The 25,243-nt window shown below is 41.0% G+C and overlaps 1 protein-coding gene across 1 annotated transcript in view; it reads right to left on the reverse strand.

The window, feature by feature from the left end:
- Positions 1-24,852, reverse strand: part of RP1 (RP1 axonemal microtubule associated) — a 307,648-nt gene extending 282,796 nt beyond the window's left edge. Inside the window, exon 1 of the mRNA XM_067553867.1 lies at positions 24,801-24,852. The gene's annotated coding sequence lies outside the window, so the exon portion shown is untranslated. The remainder of the gene's footprint in view (positions 1-24,800) is intronic.
- Positions 24,853-25,243: the final 391 nt, after the last annotated feature.

Below are 25,243 nucleotides of genomic sequence, written 5' to 3' on the forward strand. Positions count from 1 at the left end.
TTCAACTTAAGTTGCAGTGCTGGTGATTTATGTCACTGAATACTGTACAATTATCATCAAGCAAGCCGTGCCGGGGTGATGTTTGTAGTACTTCGAAATGCTAAGAGCAGTTAGAAGCAATACAGTACATTTCCATGTTTAGTTTACAGTTTCTAAGGACACTATTTATTTTTCATGATTTGCTAATACAAGCGATACCAAGGCAGTAATACACATACAAACACTTAACGCATATTGCCATGGTGCAAACTATAAATGAGTTTCACAATAATTTCAACTAGACTGAGATGTGCATTGTGAAATAGATAAAAATGGATTGTAACTGGACAAGTAATGTAGTTCACTTTTTGAAACTCCTGTGCAAAGAATATACCACTTGTACTGTAAAAGGCAATTAAAGCAGTGAATTATGTGCCCCATTGCCACTAGTTTAATTAGCACTTTTTCTGCACAGTACATTGGGATTTAGCTATGTCACTTGTTAATATGAATAATCATCACCAGGCATAATTAACCTTAGTACTATTTAATATACAATATACTTCCTCTTGACTATATCAGTAAGAGACTATGGCCATAACCCAGCTAAGCACTTAAATATGTCAATTTAAGGATGAGAGTGAAATAAATGGGACCACTCACACAAAGTTCTGTGTGCTTTGCTGGATTGAGGCTTTATTGCACAAGTCAATGCCTGGTATAGTCTGATCAGCAGTGTGAAAGTTTGCCCATGACCTACCAATGAGCCACGACCCTAAACTACAACCACCTCTGCCTTCCTGAGCAAAGAGCACCATCCCAAATTTTATGCTGTGGGCAAGTGCCTACTAGAGAATAGGCAGACACCACCAAAATCATTTTCATTTGTGACCTAGGTCAGGTTTGAACCTAGGGGTCCCAAAGTAAAAAGCTAATCTACCTAACCCTTGCATCTCTTTCACTATAACATAAAGTGAGGAGTAGATCTCTAGAAGAAATGTGTTTCTAATATATTACTTTGATTAGATTTCCTTTTCAGTCATTTTAAATTATATGTTAGAAAAATATCTAAATCCATCATTAAACTTGGTTTAAATGGATTTATTTTGCTAACTATAATTTCAGCAGGGCTGAAATGCTACAATTCATAAATTATTCATCTATTTTCACTCATTTTTCTGCAATATATTTGTTCAATGGCACGGTGTTACCCAATATGTTTGGGCCATATGCTCACCTCCACTCCCTAGAGAAGACGACGATCAAAATAGTGGCATCTCCAAGCAAAATAGGTCAGGGGATAGCTTGGAGGGAGGAAAGGAGGTATAGTTTGCTCTAACTCACCATGTAGCAAGCTAATCTCTGGACTCGTCTACGTGAGAAAACTGTACTTCGTTAACTTGCTTGGTTTAGAAACTGCTTTTGTTAAATAGCTGCAGCTGCCTAGGTGGACACTCTTATTTCAGTTTAAGAGCCCCATATACTGATTTACCATAAAATCAATTCCTTACTGACTTAAGCTAAATTAATACAAGTGATTATGTAGACTTTATATAGATTTTATTTAAGAAAGAGTTTCCACCTGTTTAACTACAGCAGTTTCTAAACCAGTTTAGTTAAGAGGCATTGGGGTCCAGTGATATAGCACCTGACTGGGACTTAGGAGACCTTGATTCCATTTGCACCTCTGCTGTGTGAGCTTAGCCATGTCCCTCTACCTCTGTTTTCTTGTGTAGACAAAGCAGGCATGCTGCACTATGTGTGAAGATAGGAGCTGTGACCAGCCAGAGTTGGGAAGAGCCAGGGAAACATGCTACTCTGCGCACAACCCTTTCAGAAACCAGCATGTGTAATGCTGGTCAAAGCTACATAAAAAGCTGCTGAACGCTATATGAACCCCTTGGAAGAGTCATAGCAGTACAAGCCATAGCGGGTTAGCTGCTGGCAACAAAACCAAATTATCGGTGCTGGGAGATTTGCAGAGGCTGGGCTCTGGAACATGGATGGCCTGAAATCTGCATGATTTTTCCTCTACTAATCTCACCGAAGCTCAGGCTCTGTGTGTTCTGCTGGAGCTGCACAGCCTCCCACAGGTGACAATGCTATGGAACTGAGGACCTTTGGAGATGAACATTCTGAGGTAAATCCTCTCTATCCCTGCCTTTCCGTTCAGAAAGGAGAGGAGACACTTGGAGTTCAGTTTTCTCTCATGCTGCAAGAAGTACTCTGAAGAATTGCCTAGCCACTGCTATGCCGAGTTTAAAGTAATAAATTATGGGTATAACACTGTCAGTTGTGAAACTATTCCTGTTCACTTACTTTCATGGAGTGGAAAAATCCATGAAAGTAAATGTATAGCAATATTTCTACCTCTGCTAGGGATTCCAGCAGTGCCAAAAGAGATCACTTCCCCTGTTCAGCAATGTATATGTTGACCTGCAAAGGAGTCGCCCTATTATATCCCCAAGCAACAACCCTAGAGACAATAGCAGCAGCTGACATGAATATAGAAGACAGAGTGGCTCAATGCTGGGCTCACGGCTATCTCCAGCACCGTTGATGTGACACATATGTGAGTAAAACAAGGGGGAATACCCACAAAATAGATAATGTGTCACTTTCTGATTTTACAGTCTGGACATAATCCTACAAAGCTCAAGCTGTGGATTTCACAAGTCGGAATGTGAATTCACTGCTGGCACAATTCGATGTACTGCTGCTGAGTTCCATCGGCATGAAATTGGCCACAAGTATGGAAAATAGTTTTAATTTTCATAAATGCAAAATATTTCACCTGGATTCAAAAAAAAAAAAAAATGAAGGAACAGATGGGCAGGTTTGACAAGTACCCAAAGAAGTCCAAAACATTTGTGAAACTCTCCTTTCTTATCAAAATATTTTACACTATTTCTCTGTAGTTCTAGAGAACATGCTATTCCAGGTATGCAAAGTTCCTTCAAAAATGACATTACTAATCTGACCTATTAAAATTATTCTATTATAAATCTAAGGTCATAATTACTAGAGTCAAAATTTCCACATGTAGGTGCCTAAAGTTAATTACCTATATAAAAATCATCTTATTTTCAGAGGCACTGAGCAGTCATGACTCCCACTGAAGTCAAAAGTAGCTCCAGATGCTCAGTACCTGTGAAAAGGAGGCCAATTGGGAAGGTACCTAAATAGGAGTTTAGGTGAGTAATTTTATCCATATAAGTTTGAAAATGTTGCCCTAAATGGTTCCTAAAACTGATGTGAAAAAATGTCAGATAGTATAAAGACTAAAAAGACAAGCAAACATACATATCTGTCACAAATTCTGCCACAGACAAATCAGCAATACTATACGCCCCAATGAAATTTGAGGCCAATTTGCTCCCTAGGTATTAACATTCTACACACAGAATCATTCACTAAGAAAATGTTTTAAAGATTTTACCTCACTCTTCCAGGATACAGTTGAATTTAACCTTTTATTGTCACAGAGTTCTTTGCAATGCTATGGAAAACCATAGCAAAGAAAAATCAAAATGTTATCGATGCTAGTTCATCAAACCGCTGCTCTAAGTTCACATATACTCCAGCTCTGATGCATCCTACACACACACACACACACACACATTTGTTGAAAGGGAACACTGATGTTTGTTTTGTATTATTGGCTGAATTACCTATAGCAACAGCAAACACTTTATACATCTCTTAAGCAACAAAATGAAAACAGTGAAACTGTTTGTTATTTCCTGGTCATAATTGCAGGCATTAATGTCACTGTGATATATGAATGAATTAATCACATAAAGGACTGACACTGCAAAGTATTTGTCTCCTATCTTGTAATCTCTTCCCAGAACAAACTTTTTCTCTCTCACAATACAGTTCAATACATTGTAACCCTTTATACTGAGCTGTTTTTGTGAACCCAGGAAGTAATGTATTTAAGGCCTGATCCTGAGAGGTGCTGTGCATTTGAGTCCCCGCAGGAGTTGCAGGAACTCAGTACCCCTCAGGATCATTACTTATTAATTATACTGATTGCTAATAGTAATAATGTACATATGCAAAACACTGCATGAACATTAGCTAATGAATCCTCACACTACCTCCTTGAGTTATTATCGTTAGTCCTGTTTTACAAATGTGGAAACAGGCAGAGATTAAGCTCCTAATCCAGCAAAGCACTTGAGCACATGCATAATTTTAAGCATGGGTGCAGGCCCATTGACTGCAATAGCACCACTCATGTGGTGAAGTTAGACATATGGTTAAATACTTTGCTGTTTTGAGGCCTACGTGACTTGCCCAATGCCCAAGAACAGTGAGTCGGTGGAAGAGTCAGGATTAGAATTTAGGATTGCTTAGTTCCAAATCCTCTGCCTGGTGCGTAGTATCTAATCTTATTATAAAATTATGTAATAATAAAACTCTCATTTACTACTCATCCTCTATCATGTGATAGATGCAATAAGCTATTACGGAGAGGCAAACTGAGAAGTACTGTGGTTGAGTGGATTCTTCATTAAATTAATTGAGTTACACAGCGATGAATTCATCCCATATACTTTAACATGAAGCATTAGTGACAAAAAACTAAACCATCAATCAAAAGAAATATGGGGCCTGATTTACTGCTACATTAGTCCAGTTTAATGCCAGTGTAATCCCACTGAAAACAGTCCAATTACACTAACAGGAAACTGGAGTGAATCAAACTCCTAATATAATTTGAATACTTATATGTTTAAAATTCAGTATTATGTAGGTGAACAAACTCATCATTTGACAATGTACCTTCAAGAGCAGCTGGAGTTAAACTGAAAAATGAACTAGCAGATATTATTACTGACCTCGGTCACTTGTACAGTGGATCAATCACAGGCTTTTAAAATACACACACACACACACACACACACACACACACACACACACACACACGTTCTGTGTAAGGTTTTCTTCCTAGCAACAGGAAGGAAAAGAAAAACTCTCTGAGGGCAAAATTGAGCTAAAACTAAATTTTTTAAAAATATTACAAAATTAGTCTTTAACTCCTATGACTCACAGCTAAAGTAAATGAATAAAAGATGGCTGCCAACAGGCTCTTCACTGAAGATTTCCATATGAGGTGCAGGGGAGAAAGGACTCCTTCACACCCTACCCATTCCCACCCCTGGCCATGGAATGACAACAGATTACTATTTCAGCTATAAGGCTAGAGTAGCCCACCCCCAGGAGAATGACTGGAGGATCCATATAATAAGCAGATCCACTGATCCTGCCTTCAAGTTCTTTCCCTGTTCTGTCACACACAGGACCCCACACAGAGAGGAATTGTGGAATGCAAGGGTTAATCATCCCACTTGAGCTCCCCAAATCCTGCCTCTTTGTGAGCAAACATACTGTGTGTAGGATTCATGCGGCATTGCAAACTCTGGCAATTTTATCATGAATTTCACAATAGTTGATAGTTTTTCTTAAAGCCACAGCTCCTGGAAGTTATTAGGTGAGAATCTCAGCTTTCATTTAAAAAAATAAGTTTCTTGACCTCATAATGGTGGAGAAAGGCTTGAAAGCATGAACCCAAGAGCACCCTAAAAGGCTCCAAAGATTTTTTTTAAATGGGGTTCTTTTTATTTATCATGGGGGTTTTTTTAGTGACTCATATGGCTTTTGGGGTCTGATTCAGAATTTTTGCAAATTTGGGATTGGCACTGCTGGACCCTCCATGTTAGTGGAGGAGGGGGCAATATTTGCTCCTATGTGCTCTTATATTACTATAATTCTATTCTGGGGTGGGTGGGTGACCAGGAGAGATTTCCCATTCTGGCTTCCCCTTCATAGTTTACCACCAGAATGCTGATGGATTATGAACACTCAGGTACGCATAATTCAGTATTGTGGCAATCTCGAAAGAGTAGCAGATAGCAAAACCACCATAAAACTCCAGATGTAACCACAACAATAACCTGAGATTTTGGGTTTGTGGGAATATAAATAAATAGAAATGCTCTATCTACAAAATAAGCATTGAACAATGTGGCAAAAGGCAATCTCTTCTTGAGCTTTTAGTGGCAAAGCCATGGAGCTTTGTCTTTGTGATTTATGATACCACTGGATACCCCTCACACAAATTCTATGCTTCCCTTACTTACCCATTTATTTGTTACTCATATTAAAGGATTTTGAGTGATATGAAGGAAGCTTCTGCCAAAGGAAGAGCAGTTTTTATGCAGTGCCATCTGGAGGCCAAAAAGAGTTTTTCATATGTTATAAAAACAGAAATAGGTAAACTCTGAACAAAGCTTCTACTGGATACACATCTGGTGGTTCTGATGACATCATAAACCACAAGAGTGCCTTGAGGATCTTAGAATCTTGCAAAGCACAATTCCCTGTCATTTATATTTGGTCCATGGAATTAACCTGTTAGATTTTTAGGAGTATACTCTCACTGAACCAAGTCCTCTCCCAAATGCAAGGCCGGAATTAATGGTTTTAGCACGGTGGAGTTCCAAATTAGTTAGGAGCATGGAATTCCATGGGTTGCTATCTCTCAGAGCAAATGAATCCCTTCCCCTTCCATTAGACAGTTTGGCACCTGTTCCGTTGCAAACTCAGCCGCCATTCTTTTTGTTCCACAAACACCCCTTCCAGATGGAGCCATGAGGGGCAAAGATGTGTGAAGTGAGGGAGCACACGCCTTCAGGCGGATGACTTCACATGTCATGGTTTGCCTTTCATGGGTCTATTGCCTTCCAGGCCGTAGCTGTCCACAAGTGAAGAGCAGGACTCAGCCACTGCACATAACTCTCGCTTCCTTCTAACCTAAATCCCCATGCACTGAGCTGAAAGCACACCCTGGAACTTTTGATTTTCTTTGCATTGATCAGAATAACCAGTAGATTTTCATATTTCTATTCTGTTTTAATTATTTTTAAAATCAATGAAACTATAATCAAGTGAAAATTCAACTCATTTTGCAGAGAGAGGAGCAACTGTAAAGTTTATTTTCATAAGACTTTACAAATTTACAAGGGTCCTGAGTAGAATCTAACAAACATTCCTCTTAAAAAAGGGAAGAAAATCACGTATATCATTATGGCACCAGGAGAACGTATGAAAGCCTGCTCTTCATGACTGAACAAACAAAATCATGAGACTGAATACATTGTTATTCTATGAAGCTCTGATTCTGTGGCTTATATGTACATAAACACACACTTGCCAAGGTGTCTCTTATAGTTTGGCACATCCCAGAAACAGAAAGTGCCCAACAAAAAGGATGACAAAATGCCAACTGAAAAGGATAAGATTCGGAATTGTACACATATATTAGCATTGTGATCAAGTCTCTCTAAAGACAGAATATCCATGATTTCACATGCACAACTCCTGTTGAAACCAAAAGAACATGGAAATGAGCATAGGAACTGCTGTGATGGATCAAAGCAGTGGTCTGTCTTGCCTCTGCCAGTACCAGACGCAGCAAACGAAGGTGCAAGAAACCCTGATAATAATCATTTATTAAGCACAACCTGCCTGTAGAGAATGATTCTTCCTAACGCTGTCAGTAGTAGTGGCTCACACCCTGAAGGATAAGGATTCCTACCCCTATCTGTTAACCTATGTAATAGAACTGTAGATGTTCTCATAATCCATGTAAAGCTTTTATCCTTTTGTGAATTCTACTAAGTTCTTGGCCTCAGTCATATCTTTTGGCAACAGGTGCGGGTTAATTATATACTGTATTAAAAAGTATTTCTGATTAACAGAGTAAAGGAAAGAATGAGAAAATTTAAGGCAGAAGAGATTTTTTTTTTTTTGAACGTTGGAGGAGGACAGTCAAACTCTGGCTTATAATAGAAAATCTTTTACTAAGTCACTACAGGGCCCTACAATACCTCCTTCTCTGGAGTAGGAGGAATCGAATCATGACAGCTCCCTGACTAAAGTCTGAGCTAAGATTAAATAGTAGGTCTATAGAATAGGAACTTTTTACATCTAAGTCAAGGATAAGAGAGCCACCTCTGGCAAAGTGTGGCCCTGCAGGTGCACTGCCCTCCACTTCCTCTGGGGCCCTTGTAAGAAGGCACTTTAAATTAAAATACTCCATGCATGGGAAGTCTTAGAGAAAGTCAAACTGTTCCTTCAACCCCTCAAGTGCAACCCTTGCTGCCCTTGATTCAGGGATACCACAGCTCTCTTTCTGAGGTCTGTGTGATACTTTGGGTAGATTTCCTTTCAACAGGAGGTTCACAGACTTCCTCCTAGAGTCTGTGCCGCTAATTCACATAGGTTTTTCCTCCTTCAGTCAGGAGAATCACTATTCTCCTTCTTGAGTCTGCAGTGATAATTAGACCAGCTGCAGGCCTCATTCAGCTTCTCCAAGCTGGCCTCTTTCAACTATATACTCATAACTGGCACTGTGCTACCCGACATGAAAATTAAACTTTCTTTTTTCTATGCAGTACTCTGCATCTTTTCAAATGCTTTCTTTATGGAATTTACTGTATTTTGTGCTACAATGCTGACTAACTGCATGATGACTAAACAGGAAGGTTATGGAATGTTGCATATTTTTAAAAAGTCTTTACCTCTGTTGTAAAATACTTTATATATCTTACATCATTAAAACTGAAACACTTAAAAATGTAATTTGCTTTGTACCATGTATGCTGTTTGTTTACTCTCATGCATTTCATTCAGTCTGGGGAACAAATTAATGATAATTAATAATACCTACCTCTTTCATCCACAGATCTCAACATGCTCTGCAACGAAGGTAAGTATCACTATCCCCATTTGACAGATGGAAAAACAGAGGCACAGAGAAGGGAAATAATTTGCCCAGCAGGCTGATAGTAATGCTGGGACTAGAACCCAAGGTGCCTAAATCCAAGTTAAGAGCTCTTTCCACTAGGATGCTACCTCCCATTAGTCTAGACTGGAAACTGACTACTCTGTTTCTATTTGGATTCTCTCTCTGATTTCCATTCACTCACTCAGTGCCATAGTGTCTGGGTTATAAACACTGTGGAAAATGAATATAACTAAAAAAATAAAAGTAAGTCACTTAACATTCACTGCATTTTTTAATCAAGAAAACATCGCTAAGGTTTTGTACAACTTTCTTCTCAATATTGACATCCCCAACTGTCTATAAATTATGAGACAATCCTCAAGAAAATCAGGAGATTGGTTTAAGAATTATGAGATTTTTAAAAAGTGAAATTTGGGGAGGATTTTCTCCTCTATTTACACACAATTTTCAAGTCACAATTTTCAAGCTTTTCTCCTTAACATCCTTATTTTTTTAATCAAATCTAATTAACTTACTCCAGGAGCTGGGGCTTTGAGACACCAAATAGCACAAGACAAAAGACAAAAATAGCAAGAGTTTGCAGTGTTCTTTTCCAAAATTCAAACTCAGTCCACAACTACCCTTTAACTAAGTGATTATTCCAAGCCAAAAAACTAAATTAAGATGGAGTTAACTTTGAGACTAAGAATCAGTAACTTAGGGGTAAAAAAAGAAAACTTCACAGGGATACTTTAATTATACCAAACAGAAGTATTACAAATCTGGGAAATTCAGAGTTAATGTTATCATTCAAAGAAATCCAAACATGGTAAAGTATGGAAATGAACAGTTGAGGCATTCAAACCACCTTAATTCTTCCCTGCATTGACTAGAGCTGCGCAGAGAAAGGTAATTCCATTTCATGAAAGATTTCAATATTTCACATTTTAGTTTTATTCCAATTTGTGATGCAAACCCAACATTTCTGATTTCTCCACAAAAGGGAAAGTCCTGTGCTCCGTGCCTCTAGGGCAGTCAGCCTCGCTGGCTTCCCCAGAGCAGTAGATCCTGGGAGCCCAAGTGTCTGAGGAGCTGTGAGCTTGGCAGCCAATGCTTCCATGCTCTTCATACTGTTAGCCCGCCAGGTGAGCTACTGAGGAACCAGATGGGCAAGCTGGCAGGAGAGCAGACGGCTTTCTGAAACAGAACCTTGCCTGCTTTCTGTCAGACCTTTGTCGAAAGCGAACAATCAGCCCCAGTTTAAACTGATTTTGAAATACATAAGGGTTTTTCCCCTATTTTCTCCCTCATCATATCACTACAGCATACCCACAGTTGAGCCAGGTGCCGAGTTGTGCCTTCCTGAGGATTGCCTGTACTTTACCCCACTATTATGTAAGAGAAGCTGGTGAAAGATAGTTACCATTTGTTGGGTGCTGAAAATGTATTCAGAGATGGACACATCCTGGAGTAAACAAGGTTCCTGCCCACAATCCTATGTTAGGCCTCAAACCTAAAAACATTTACTGCTAAGCATATAATTTAATACAGTGAGTAGGATCAATAACCCCATTGATTATTGCCCAGTCTAGTAAGCACTGCACCCAGCAGTAATTGTTTTGCAGAATTCCATCCTAAAATGACAGTGAGCCAAATCTGGTTCTTCTTGAAGTCAATGGCACTTTTAACACATTTGAAATGACCCCTTCAGCACGTGTGCGCTATACACTGTCTACTTTCCCTAACAAGCAATTGGTGTGTTTAAGGAACTGGGCATGGATAGTAGAGCTCTTCAAACTTTGTCCTCCCAAAACTCAAACATTGCATGCATGATTCTGAAGGTGAATCCTTTCTATCTGTATCTCTTCCCACCTCTTTTCTTTTAAGTGGTTTACCCTCAAAGCTATGACTTGCAAAATTATACAATATGAAGATTACAGTATTTACTAAAATATTTGTAAACTTACAAGAAAAAGGAAAACTTTTCAAACTTGGGTGGTCAAACTTAAATACCTAAATCCAAATATAGGTACCTAAATCAATGAATGGCCTAATTTTCCGAAGTACTGTGCATCTGCAGCTCTCATTGAAGTCAGCACCCTGGTGGATTCAATTATAATGTAAATGTCAGATGATACACCTGGGATTTTTTCACTGAATAAATTTCACAACCTGATAAGAGCAAGGAAGAAGTATCATGAGGAAAAGAGTCCTTTGACATTGATTTTTTTAAAAATTCCAAACTTGTAAACTGTACAGTTGTTTTTTTGTTTATTTTACAAAGTGTTCTGACTCATTTTGCTGCGTGGGCAGCTACGTTTAAAAAAAAAAAAAAAAGACAGACTGCTTTTCCAATCCTGTAAAAGTACTGCACCAAAAATAAATGTGTTAATTATGTTCAGCTCCATCTCAATAAAACTAAAAAGGAGAAAACTAAGACAGGTCGATAAGACACAGATTTTTATAAATCCTGAAAAAAATCTGCCTTCAAAATATGACTATGCCTAAGTCACAAACATTTGAATTCAGGGCTTCATCTTGCACACAGCTAGAGAGGGTTCTCACACAAAATTTTGATATGGATTTTTAATAACGTCTCTCTGCCATCACAAAGTTTTGAGTGGGTTTGTGCCCATTTTAGTGAATAATTAGTCTGCCAGAAGTTATGTATATTTCAACATTGATATTAGTATCATCATTATGTGAAACTGATTTTCTTCACCCTAACACCTAATCAGCCAAAATGTGACCTTTAATTCATTTCTTGAGTGTGCAGTGACATCAACAACTCAGAATATGAAGACAGCGGTTTTAGGCATGTGACAAATGGAAGCACTAATATAAGCAATACATGTTGAGACAGTTCATCCCATTTTTCCTTTTCCATGAAAGCAAAATATTCTTCTTTGCAACAAACTGACAGAGGCCTCACAGGCCCTGCTGTTACTCAACAAGTTAGCAATTAGCACACTACAACCCTTGAGCCCTCCAAGCATCTTCCTGGAGTGTCTAACCCCTGGTCCACAGGACATTCACAGTATTCACAAATTTGCTGCTTCCAAAAAAGCAGAACACCTCAGCTTACCAGTTCCACCTCAGATTACCACTCCACTTCGCATGCAACACTTAGATATGTTTATAGTCAAATTAAGTGTAAGTTTGTTTAACCAAGCATAGAGATTCAAGTAGTAGCTATAAGTAGCAGTACTGGAAACAAATGGTTATATATAAAATAAAATCATAATACATATTCTAGAGCCTAGACTTAATTAGCAAGATACTCTTATGTCTTGTAGAGTATTGCTCACCCAAAAATCTTTGCAGCACTTTACAGCCAGGCTAGCTGTGACTCTCCTTTCATGAGACAAGCACGTTGTCAGTTTGCCTCTTAGGTGAAGGATTCAGTGTGTCCCTAAGCCCTATTTGAGGCCTGAAGAGGTATAAATAGACAAGACCATGAGATGCCTATCAGCCATACAAAACAAATGTCTTGGTTGGTGGATGGATGCTTCTCTTAACTAACTAGCTGTTGGGGCATAGCTTGGGGATCTGCACATACTGCATCACCTAATTGCTGTTATCGGGATGCTCTTTCCTATTGTCAAAATAAACGACTCCTCTCCTACAATCACCACTTACTTCTGAGTAAATAAGATAGCTGCAGGGAAATCTCAGGATGAAGGGCCCCTTTTCTTCTCCCAAACTGCAGTCCAAATCACATATCAACTGAACATCTTTGAGTCACCAAGTTTCTATATGTCAAGCAGGCAGGGAAAATCTTGTTCCCAGTCAGGGTCTCACTATGGGATTCCCACGAGTCTGACATGGGCCTAGTCTTGTACATATGGGAAGTGGCAGCCTTGACTGACTGCTGCTGAAGAGAAAACATCTCCTTGAAATAGGGACCCGCCTCAGCAACTATGCATCAGTCCACAGAACTTCTACAAGCCCATAGTCACAGAGGCTGCTTTCTCTCCTGGATGGGGACCATCTCCTGACAGTGTAAAAACAAATAGCAATCTCATCTCACATTATCTAGCGTGAACTATTCTAAGATTTTGGTAAGGAGAGATAAGAAATGATACAGATCACTTCAATCCAGTAAGTTATAAAAAAAATACATTCCGATTGTGCTCTCCTTGTACATAAACTATGCTCTAAGGGGTTCCCAAACTGTGGGTTGCGGCCATGACACAGTCCCAGGTGGTCTGCCATGGACGGAGTTTTCCCCAAACTATATACGTTGGTGGAGTGACAACTAGAGATGGCCCCCGCCCAGGGTAGGAGGAGCCAAGCGCCCACGGTGGGTGGCAGAGGGTGAAATGGAACTGCTGGTCAGTGGGTGGAGGCTGAGGAGAAGGGGCCAGCCCTGAGAGGTGGTGGTTCCCAGGGTGGCTGAAGGAAGCTGGATGGTTCACGGATATTCCTGCTCTTAGCTGCTGCACCTCGCAATTCGTGACTGTAAGGCTTCCTTGAGTATCAGCCCTGCGTTCCTCCCCCCACTCCAACCCCAAGAACTGGAACTTGGCAGTGCTGCTCTGTTTCCACCCAGACAATGCCAATATCCAGACTGTCAGATAACAGCAGGGCCCAGCACAAGCGCCTGCGTCTGCCTGGCCCTAGAGGCCGCTGAGCCCTTCTGTCATTCCCGGGCAGGGGGTGCCTGTGAGGCGTGCCGGGGTTCCGGGTGGGTGACTGGGGCAGGGCGGCCAGGTGACAAGCTCAAGGCACTCAGCAGGCTGCTGAGGCAGAGGGTAGTGGTGGGGGCTAGCTGTGGCACCTCAATGGCCCTGGCTCCTGCTAAGTTGAGGGGCCATGCATGCCCCGTGGTGCCTCTTTCCTTTGACAGACTCATGTTACTAATGGGCTGCAGTGCCTATTGCAGCTGCACACGTGGGCCTCTGGGGAAAAAGGTTTGGGAACCCCTGCTCTAAGTCATGTGATGGATACTTTATTCGCTTACATCAAATACAAGTAGGAAGGAAGCGGAAGTCTCCCCCTACCTCTCCTAATCCTGCTGGTCCCTCCTCTTCTTCTCTATCTCAGCCACCACAGCAAAAGTGGCAGCTGCAGGCCCCTTTCTCCATCTGCCTACCTCTGATAGGTTCAGCATCCCTACATGTGACCCCCTTCCATGCTCAGCCTCGCTGATCCTAGTAAGGGCAGACTTGTCCGACTGCGGGCACAGCACCTGACTGAGCCAGGCCATGTGCTTAGACTCAAAATGGTGCCTATCCAGACGAAAGCCTTTTGTAAGTTACACAGAAACCATACTATAGAAACTGTACAAAGAAGTTAAATTTGATTGACTGAACTGCACCAGGTGCATCATGGATCCAACATTTACATTATACATAGTCATATAATTGCCCATATTGGCACATAAGCCAGTGCACCTCTTTAGCAATTTTCTCTGACCAAGATGCAATTGCAGTTCATTCTGCTTTCTTTTTAATACACAACACAAAGGCATAAACATTATTTGATAGCAACCGCCACAAGAGAAGGAAGAAGGTACAATAGAACCTCAGAGTTACAAACACCTCAGGGATTGTACATCTCAGGGATGGAGGTTGTTCGTAAATCTGAACAAAGCGTTATGGCGGTTCTTTCAAAAGTTTACAACTGAACATTTACTTAATACAACTTTGAAACTTTACTATGCAGAAGCAAAATGCTACTTTTCACCATCTTAATTTAAATGAAACAGGCACAGCAACAGCCTTGTCAAATCTTTTTTTAAATTTTCCCCTTTTTTTTAATAGTTTACATTTAACACGGTACTGTACAGGATTTGCTTTTCTCCCCCCTTTTTTGTCTCTGTTGGCCACCTGATTGCATACTTCTGGCTCCAAATGAGGTGTGCGCTTGACCAGTCAGTTCATAATTCTGGTGTTGATAACTCTGACGCGTGGGTGGCACATGACTCCTGCCTTTGGGAATGGCCTCCTCCCCCACAGCCCCGCCCATGCTCCACCCCCATTCTGCCACAGGCCCCTCTCCTTCTCGGCCCCCTCCTCTGAGGTCCCTCCCCACCTGCTGTTCATGCCTCTTCACCTCCTCTGCCCGCCACTTGAACCTCTTCATCTCCTTCTCCCGAAGTCCCTCTCTCCCCACCTGCCTCTCGCGCCTCTCGGGGGAGAAGGTGAAGAGGTGTGAGCAGCAGGTGAGGAGAGGCTTCAGGGGAGGGCCCAAGCAGGAGCGGGGCTAGAGGTGGAGCATGGGCGGACCTCAGGGGCAAGAGACCAAGCGAGAGCTTCTGGTGGCAGCTGTTTGAGGAGGCTTAGCTTCCCCAAGCCTCTAATACCTGCCACCCATGCTTTGAGGTTTTACGCTAAATCCTTACAAAGCTCATCCAGCCTGCTTCCATGAAATTTAGTGGAGAAGCTTATTAATCTTACTCCTAAATTTTCCCAAGTAATGTCTGCAGACCTTTGCCAAAGCCAGTGTTCTGGCCTGGCAATCTACCGTGGGAGACAAGCAAGTATCCTTATGCCATCACAGAATTTCACATCCTGTCCATTCCTAAAGCTGGTCTTACAATATCATCCAAAATAATCTCTATCCACTCTATCCCTGTCCCCCACTCTCCCAAACATGGCCTTTCAGGACCCACAGCATAGAGTTATTACCAACTTTTACTTAGTTCATTTGAAATGAACCCCACTGCCCTTTTCTCTGCCCATTTTGCTCCCAATAATCCTACCCCATTCCCAATCTAATTCTCTTTGTGGGGAAAGTGTTATTTTATGTCCTTATCATTTCTAAGCCCACGACATTGATTTGCAAGAAGGCACTGAAATTTTAAATGAAACAGAAATTATTACTTTTACCACATTGCATTATCTTCCACAGGATGGAGGAGCCACTGTTACGTTTATTAACCCCATCATTTCTTGCTTCTCACTAGCGTGACGGTACAGCAACAGAAACCTCACTGTGAAGGCTAGGAAGCAGAGCTTAGAAGCAGTCAAATGTTTGACCAAGCTGAGGGCAAGGTAAAGAAAAACCAGGAAGATTTGGTTTTCCACATGCAGGGACATGAAAAGCGACTGATCAAATGTTTAGGGTTGAAGAGCAAAAAATCGAGAGTGTTTCTCAAACATAGGACAGATTTAGGCATAAGGACAAAATCTATGAGCAACCATCACACAAGGAATTATTTAATGATGATGTGAAGTCCAAAACAGAGATTGCACTGCTATCCTAGCACCATGTCCTGCCTGTTTATGTAATTCCTCCACAGTACAATACCAGGACACAGGACAGCACCATAGACTGATGCTCACTAATTTCCCCCATGCTTTCCCATGGCATTTCATCCCTGCACACATACAGGGAAATAGGACATGTGTTTCATGTGTCTTTAGTACAGAAATTCTATTTTCCTTTGTTTTAGCTGTTACCTTGGTTACATACTGCAGCTGGTCTGCTTCCTTGTGTGACTAATAAAGTTTATATAGACAAATTATCTGCATAAAGAATTTACAGAACACTCAGTATTTTAACATCAATACATTCACAAGTCATTCTTCAACTTTAAACACTCACTTTAATTCATACAGACCATATAAGAATTAAGATTAAAAAAATGCATACAAGCTACCTAAGCAAATGCTATTTTGGCAATAGTGATTAATGTTGCATCTTATGCATCCTATTTCATTCCTCTAGATACTCCGCCACCTTAAATTATATAGCATATATAAAAGATTCAAAGAAATTCATACCTACTCATAAGGATAAACCACCTCCAGACAAGCAATAATTTTTAATAGCAGCAACTGCTAACATTTACTTCTGCCTGCATCAGGCATCTGTATCCTCCATCCCCACTTCCCCACCTGCACCTGAGAACCATGTGCACAGAGCATTTCTAACTTAGACAGCCAGTCCACTGCAGCTGTTTAATATAAGGCACAGCCTCAGGTGCCACATCTTGTCTGTTCCGCTGTACATGATCAGCAACAAGTCCCATTGCCTTCGCATCCCCACAATATATCAGCATATTGAAGAACCCCGCCTTATTTTCACAGATATTTTGACAATGACAAAAGGCAGATATTACAAACATCGTATTGACCACTTATCCCACCACCCTGTGGGCTACCAGAAGGCCTTTCAAGATCTCCCATAAGCCATGCTTCAGGAAAATGTGTCATGAACTCTGGATTTGATACTCAATTCAAAGCAACTACAAGGAGAAAGTGCTATTGTGAATATGGGGCAAAACTGCACACAAACCAGCAGAGCCAGTATACTTTGCACTCTCGACGCATACACTGGTGTTACCCACTAGCTTAATTACTAACAATTCAATTTCCTAGTGCAAACACAGCCTTTACTTTGCTTGCATTTATAACGGTATGCTTCCTAGACTAGCAAGCTCTCCTCAAACAATATACCAAGGAAAATCTATCTATTGAATAAAGTCAGTTTGCCATGAAGACCTTAAAAGCCTAGACTTCTCTTTAAAATAGAGTGTTATAGCAGGATTCCTGAGCTACACAATCTGCAGCAAGTGTTCCACCTGCTGGACAAAAGGCAGCACTAGGCTTCATTAACAGGAAACAGATGCAGCAAATATCTGTGAGCTACACAATGACCAAAAAAATAACATCAAGGTTTCCCTGTTCTCGACTGAGTGTGCTAAGTAAATAAATAAAGGTGGAAATACAGCCGTTTGATTCAAAGGGTACAAGGAGGTCAAGCATTTGTTGTGGAGGCTAGGGGGACCTGTCCTGCATTTCCAAGATCCCTTTTAATAAATATTAGTCCAGCAAGGTTATTGCTAGTTTTTGCTCTTACAAAGGATGTAGGATTTGCAAGCAAATCTGAATACAAGGGGCCAGATCCTCTGTACGCTGCTCTAGAAAAACAATTGCCCTAAGTAGATAGCTAGGGATTACCCCAATATAAAGGGACTCACTAAGTAGCATAAAGCACTCTTCTTGGGCATAAAGAATGGGTGGGAGGCTGAGCTGAGTGTGATGCCTTTCTGTGATCCTTAATCAGTTGTGCAGTTCTCAACCCACCCATCCAGCCAAACAGTTACCCTGTGGCTGATGGGGGCCTCCTGCTCTTACACCTGCCTCTCGGGAGGGGTGGGGGGGGCAAGGCCTCTCCTACTTCCAAGGGCGTTGGGGAGTCCTGCGGCTGCTCTTGGGGGAAGAAGTGGACCTCATACTTTTGCCACTGCACCTGTGGGGAGGGCCCTCCAGCCACCACCATTCCAAAGAGGCACCAAGGCAGAACCATGGGGGGGCCCCAAGTCACGATACACTTACAGTCCCAGATTCTCTTAATACATCTCTGACCCAAAGCTGCAGCCTTCTTTGAAGGTGCAGTGATTGCTACTGTAAAGCAATCCTTGATCCCTTTGAGTTTGGATCACTGCAGTGCGATCTTGAGGGAGCCAATCTTCGATTGAACTTGGAAGCTGAGGCTAGCTCTCCTGTCTTCAATTGACCCTCTCCATTCCTTCTCCTTTCCAGCAGCCAAATAAGACTGCCTCCTGCTTCCCAACCCTCTCTTCACACCCTGCAGAACTGCTTGAAGAAGTCTTTTTCTCCTAGCCCTCCCCAAATAAGCACAGATCCTCTTGATTCTCCACCTGCTGTACCTCAGGCTCCATCTGCCTCTTCACCACAAAGCTACTCAGGGGTCCTAGCCAGGAAGTCACTTACTCTAGATGCTCACAGGCCACCTGCGCACTGCCACTTTCTGGAAGAGAACATGATTTGGCAGCAGAGGAAAGTAGAGTAGAGTGGAAGGGCCCATCTGAGGAAAAATGCTGAGATAACATCAGGGAGGGTGGGATATATTGTCTAGATCAGTTGTTCTCAACCTTCTGATCTCAGGACCCATTTGTAAATGTTTATGACCTGTTGCGACCCAGTAAATAGTCTGGGGTTGGAAGACTTGGGGTGGTTTCGGTCAGATCCTACAGTGGCAGCTCCTGTTCTATGGGGCTGGCTGGCCTTGGGTCTCGGCTCTGAGCGCTGTAACCTCTGGGGTTTCAGTGCAGTTCAGGTTTGGCCCCGCCCCTGACTGGACTAAATTTGTGTGAATGGAGTTGTGACCTGGCTCATGAGATTGCACTAGTACCACTCACTCAATTTGGCCTACTCAGACTCCCATCATCATGACGGCTGGGTCAAACCTGAATGGCTTTGGGACTGCAGAAGTTGCAGTGCCTGGAGCAGAGAGACAAGCCCAGCCTGCCCCATGGGACAGGAACCACAGGAGCTGCCAACACGACCCCTTGAAACATTCTGACCATCCAATTTTGGATCCCTACCTCTGGGTTGAGAAACCCCGGACTAGATGACCTGAACCCGCCACTCCTCCTTACAGTTATTGACCCTGTTTTCTCATTTCCTGGAGATCTCCCCTCAAACCAGCAATGATCTGTCAATTCAACCTCATTGTGTTCTTCCATGTGTGACATTTTGTGCAAATTTGCCAAATTGGCCCAGTATGTAATTTGCAAGTTATTTTGCATATGCTACATGCCCTGCCCCAGCAGAGGTGAGGTAGGACATGGAGCTGCACAAAACTTGTCAGCTGTGGAGGATAGATGGGTGCTAAAGGTATCTGGGGAGTAGGTGGGCGCTGAGGGGTGGCAGTTTGGGGTTGGAAGGTGGGGCAGCTGCATTTGTAGGAGAATCTGTGAAGAAGATCGGGTAGCAGGGGGAAGCATAGTTGAGTTTGTGGGAGTGTCCAGGTTGGTGGCGGCTGAGGATAGCTGGGAATCTAAGTTTCTAGGGGTGCCCCAGCTGGGGGGAAATGGGGGCAGTTCAGTGGCTTGAGAGTAGATGTCTGGGGAAAGAAACAGGGGAAGAACAGTTGGGTTTGGTTGGGTATCCAGAGAGAAGATGGGGTGTATATGGTTGGGGAGGGAGGAGCTATGGGAGTGCTGAGGCTTTCGGGGAAGAAGATGGGGGACAGCTGGGGGGATGATTAAGGTTTGGGTGGATGGGAATATCTGCAGGAGAAAAGGCAGGCTGAGACAAAGGGCATGTCTTCACTGATGGCGGCAAATCTGCTGCCATCAGATCGATTCTTTGGGATCAATTGAGTGGAAGAGAAGACTTGCTCAATTGATCCGGAAGTTGATTTAATAAATCCACCAATGGAAAAAGAGTAACACTGCACAGACGGGAGCGCATTTCCCGTTGGCAGAGTGAAGTGAAGATGCTGCGATAAGTAGAAGTTAGGAATTTCCTGCCACCAAATTTCCTGGTCAGTGTAGACCAGGCCCAAGACTGACCCCCTCATCTTTCTCCCTGATGCTGCCTCCACTTCCTGCCACAGCAGTTTGCCAACTCCTCTCAAGTGCTCTATCCCTGCTCAGTACCAACAGGGGGCACAACAAGACAGCGGCTGCTTGGAAGTCTGCTCAACAAGCACAAGCAGGAATGCATGAGGGGTGGCCTGCATGAGTCACACAAGCTATATGATAATTGGCAGATCCTAATCAGGTTGTGGAGTCACATGACCAACAGAGGGCCATAACTAAGCAAAAGGCAACTACAAATGAGGGCTGAGTGTGTTGTAATGAGTATGCAGAAGTTAAGGGCCAATGACAGATGGAAAGGAAGCTGGTTAGAGCTGGGTTATTTTGCACAGGGCCTCTCAAAACAGTTATATATACACACCTGGGGCTTTAACGGGGCCAATTTCACAAGCTGAATATAATTAGGACCCACATCAGTTGGAAGAAATAATTTAAACAGAAAGATATGAATGATAATTGTGAACTGTTTAAGAACGTTATACTAGATGCCCAAAAAGTCACAATCCTTCCATCAAGAAAGGCCACACTGGTTAAAAACAAACAATCCTGGCTTAGAAGGGAAGTGGAAGCAGCTAGAAAATAATTAAATAATTTAAAAAAAAAACATTTATAGCAAATAGAAGAAAGGGGAAGTTGATATTAATGAATATACACTAGCAGCTAGGAATTGTAAGAAAAGTGATAAGGGAAGCCAAGGGGCACAAGGAGAAATCTATGGTCAGCAGAGTTAAAGACAATAAGGAGGAGATTTAAAATATATTAGGAACAGAAGGATTCCGAACAATGAAAGAATTGTCTAATAATCCAGAAAAAGAGCAGAATGTTCAAAAATATTTCTGTTCTGTATTTGGGAAAAAGCTAGATGATGTAGTCATATATGATTATGAAATAAATTCCATTCCATTCTAAAGCAACTCAGTAAGATGTTAAGCAGCATCTAGTAAAACTAGACATTTGTAAATCAGCAAGTCTGAATAACTTGCACAAAAGAGTTTTAAAAGAGCTGGCCAAGAAGATTTCTGAACTGTTGATTATGATGATTTTAATCATGTCATGGAACTCTAGAGAAGTTCCAGATGACTGGAAGAAAGCTGATGTTCCAGGATTTAAAAAGGGTAAAACACGGGTAATTAAAGCCTGTCAGCCTAACATCGATCCAAGCAAAATAATGGAACAGCTGATATTGGACTCCTTTAATAAAGATTTAAAGGAAAGTAATATAATTAATGCCTATCAACACGGATTTATGGAAAATAGGTCTCTTCAAACTAACTTTTTTTTTTAATTGAGATTACAAATTTGGTTGATAAAGGTAACATTGTTGCGATTTAGAATTCTGTAAGGTATTTTACTTGGTACCATTTTGATTGAAAACTAGAATGATACAACAATCAATATAGCGCACATTAAATGGATTAAAAACTGGCTGTTAGGTCTTGAGATTTAATTGTAAATGGGGGATCATCATTGAATGGGTGTGTTTCTAGTGGGGACTCGCAGAGACAGTTCTTGGATCTATTCTATTTAACATTTTTATCAATGACCTGGAAGAAAACAAAATCATTATTGATAAAGTTTGCATATTACCACTCCCCAAATCGTTGTGTTAATAATAAAGAGAACAAGTTAGTGATACAGAGAGATCTGGATCGCTTGGTAAACTGGACACAAGCAAACACGTGTTTTCATACAGCCAAATGTAAAGTCATACATCAAGGAACAAATAATGTGTGCCATACTTACAGGATGTGGGGCTTTATCCTGGGAAGCAGGGACTCTGAAAAGGACTTGTGGGTCATGGTGAATAACAATTATTAGCTGAACTCAAGTGCCTACCACAATGCTATTGCCAAAAAGACTAATGCAACTCTTGGATATATAAGCAGGAGTATATGGAGTAGGGAGGTTATATAACCTGTGTATGGCGCACTGGTGCAACCACTGCTGGAATATTGTGTCCAGTTCTGATGTCAACAACTCAGGAAAGATGATGATAATTGGAGGTGATTCAGAGAAGAGCTATGAGAATGATTAAAGGATTGGAAAACATACCTTATAGTGAAAAATGCACAGAGCTCATTATATTCAATTTATCAAAAAGAAGGTTAAAGGGTGACTTGATTAGTCTCTACCTACCTATACGGGAAACAGAAATTTGGTAATAGAGGGCTCTTCAGTCTATCAGACAAAGATATAACATGACCCAGGAACTAGTACATTGAAGCTAGACAAATTCAGACTAGAAATAAGGTGCACATTTTTAACAGTGAGGGTAATTAACTAGTGGAACAATTTACTAAGAGTCGTGGTGGACTCTCCATTACTGAAAATGTTTTAATCAAGTGTGGATGTTTTTCTAAAAGATATGCTCTATCTGAAACAGAAATTAATTCAGAGAAGACCTATAGTCTATTACACAGGAGATCAGGCTAGCTGATCGCAAATGGCCCCTTCTGCCCTTATAATCTGTCAAAACCTAATCTGGTCCTAAATCCAGAAATTTAGTCAGTTCTGGACATAATAAAACTCCAGGGGAGATTTTCAAAGGCATAAATGGCAGTTAAGTTACTTTCCAGGCGAGTTAGGCACCTAACTAATGTCTTAAGGAGTACGTGGCACTGATGCTTCATATCCATGGATCACTTGTTCATTATTGTTTGTCCTTTTATAAATCAGAACTTTGTCCAACATGGATAAACATACATAAGACATAAAGTTACTTGGAGCATTGAGCTAACATAAACAACTCATTATATGGTCACAAACAAAGCTTAGCCTATCCCTCAAATATCATGTATTAATCAATTATGTCTTCTTACATTGTTATGAAAGTGATACTACAGTATTTAAAAGCTCCTTCAAAACAGATTAATAAAATCAGGTTGCATTGCATCTAATGGTCAAAGCTGGCTTCTCCTGTTAAGATGTGCAGATATTCTTTTGCAAAAATAGTTCACTGGATTCTAGAAGGGAAGAAATCCCAGATGAGACCATTATCAAGGTAAGCTTATTTGTTGGCTTAAATGCACTGGCAATGTTAAGACTTGACTGTTTTAGATTGGAACAAAAACAAAGAAACAAAAACTCATCCTTGTGCATTGATCAGATCTGGGGAAATTATAACCCCAAAGGTTAAAGTTTAACAAAATTATGAAGCTACTGAAAAAGGCCTTTTACAATTGAAAAATGTAGGCAACCTTAACCATAGCTGTTGCTATGCATTCCAGATGCAGTCAATGTAAATTAGAGAATATCACTAGCATGTGTAGACAAAGAAACTGATCTCATAGTCCTTATATAAGCAAAATTCCCATTTCTTTAAGGACTGCAAAATTGGGCCCAAAACTGAACAAAAAAAAGGCAAAAATTAAGAAGCTTTATAATACAGCTCTGTAGTGTGGTACAGTAACGTGTGTTTTTGAAAGCATTTACTAATAGCATTTACTGAGCAATTTACATCATTTTTATATAATTCCACGTTAAAATTAAAACAAGGAAGTTAAAATTAGAATATTATTCTTGCTCTCAAAGATCAATTGTTTTGCTTTTTTAAAACTTCCTGTTTTGCTGTATGATAACTCTTCATCACACTTGATTCACAACACCCTATTGTTGTTTTGCTTTGCTTTACTCTCCATCAGCAAAAAACTACTGCACCTGAACAAGACACTAAACCTCCTTTACAGGCAAGTTTTCTCACAGAATAAACTGACAGAAGTAGATTGTTTTCTTTTAACCCTGACATTTCCCCCCTACAGATCTATTTTTGAAACAAATTTTATTTTAGGATGTCCTGACTGATACCAAATTGGAAACCATGGTGTGAATTTTATAGAATACTATTTCCTTTTATAAAGGATGTTCACAGCTAATCTGTCATCTACATGGCAGACAGAGGCCAGAAGGCTAGGAAGCCAGGACAGGTGGTCTAACAGAAGCTTGAAATCTGACTTTTCATGGATTTTTGTTTCTAACTTAAATTGTGTATTTATCAATAGTTTATAAAACTTACCTTATTTTTGTCACACTTAAAATTACTTCACTATTTCACACCTGGACCTGTTCTCCTTATTCAGTTTCAGCTGAGTAAGAAGTGAAGGATACAGTCCCTAAAAGTGTATTTTTAAAAAGTATATCACTTTCAAAACTCTCCAGACTATTGTGAGATATATAGAATCCAAATATCCAAAACAATCTCAACATTCATACTCCAACTACATAGACAGAACTGCTGGCACATAACTACTGAGATAATAGATACTTTGCAGTTTTCAACAAGAAGTGAAAGAATCCATGTCCCATCCTGAATCCTGAGCTACCCAGTATAATTGTATATGTATTTCAACAAACAGTTGTCTGCCCTGTGCCAAACAGTAACAGATTTTGGGGCCTTGCAGTTTAGGTTCCCATTGGAACAGAATTCTGTGATGTGGCATTTGGGTATTTGCATTGGGTAACTTGTTTTATTTACATTATATAAGGCAATCCTTTAACAGAGGTGGTCAAATGGCATGCAGGCAGTCCCCTCTTTCAGGACTCACAACCCACACACCAATACCCAGTACCCAGGGACCAAGAATAGGCTCCAACTTTTAGAGTGATTAACAAAGGAACCAACTCTATTGCTACTCACAGTACTCCTCACAAAGGAAACTTTAGTAAAGGGGCCACTCAGTGCAGCAAACATAACATTTTTCTCACCAGACTACAGGTTGACAAACTTACTGCTTTCTTCAACTGCATCACAACAAACAGAGAGAGTTTGTGTGGAGGTGGGTGGAGGGGGATAGCTCCCACTGACAAACAGGAAGTAGGGAGAGGTGGAGCATAGTTCCATCCCCATATCCTTTGAGTAACCCAGTTAACCCCAAAATGGCCACTTTACTACAGAAACTACTTTAGAAAACTAGCAATCCAGCGTTTCTTCAAAGACTGAACAAAGCTTACACATTTAGAAAAAATAACTACCACCACCACTTGGTGACACTCACCCTAAGAGTGATATTTAATATTATACTGTTAACAATAATAAATACTTAGGGCTCGTTTGGCACTTTGTAATCTGCCTTGAGTAAGGGACAGTGCCTACTAGCTCTGTCCCAGAAGCAGAACAGAGACCCCATTGTGACTCAAAGGTCCTTGGCTCCACCTCCCACAACGTACCACCA

The sequence above is a fragment of the Emydura macquarii genome, unplaced genomic scaffold (genome assembly GCF_026122565.2).
Source record: "Emydura macquarii macquarii isolate MOO-44397 ecotype Brisbane River unplaced genomic scaffold, CSIRO-AGI_Emac_v2 contig_1477, whole genome shotgun sequence".
Classification (NCBI taxonomy): Eukaryota; Metazoa; Chordata; order Testudines; family Chelidae; genus Emydura; species Emydura macquarii.